This window comes from Sinocyclocheilus grahami, unplaced genomic scaffold (genome assembly GCF_001515645.1).
Source record: "Sinocyclocheilus grahami isolate Dianchi unplaced genomic scaffold, SAMN03320097.WGS_v1.1 scaffold225.1, whole genome shotgun sequence".
In the NCBI taxonomy this organism is placed as follows: Eukaryota; Metazoa; Chordata; class Actinopteri; order Cypriniformes; family Cyprinidae; genus Sinocyclocheilus; species Sinocyclocheilus grahami.
In genome coordinates, this window is record NW_015505404.1 from 2240217 (window position 1) to 2240699 (window position 483).

Consider the following 483-nt stretch of genomic DNA (forward strand, 5'->3'; position numbering starts at 1 on the left):
AAAAAGCGCGCAAATATATATATATATATATATATATATATATATATATATATATATATATATATATATGCTTTTTTTTTGGCACCCTTCAGCTACTGTAAAGTATCACCATGAAGCATTTTCTGGCTGAAGTTTTCCAGATTCCTCTTCAAGCACGATTTGACACCTGTTAATCTGTGCTATAAATATGTACAAGGTTTTAACAGTACTAAGATTTTGAAGTTTAAACGAAGAGGAACGTTTAATCTGAACTGAATGTGGGATAATAGAGTAAGATTTTAAAGATTTTTTAAATCTAGGTTTAAATGATATAGTAGCAATGCTGTTTAATTCTGTCTTAAATATTTCTTCTTATTTCTAAAACTGTTGAAATGTTACATTTCCTAAAATATAACATTTTGGGCTATGTCATCTGCCCTGACTTTTTAAATTCCTCTCTGTAACTGTCACGAATCCGGTCCATGAACTTTCCTTTTCATTGAC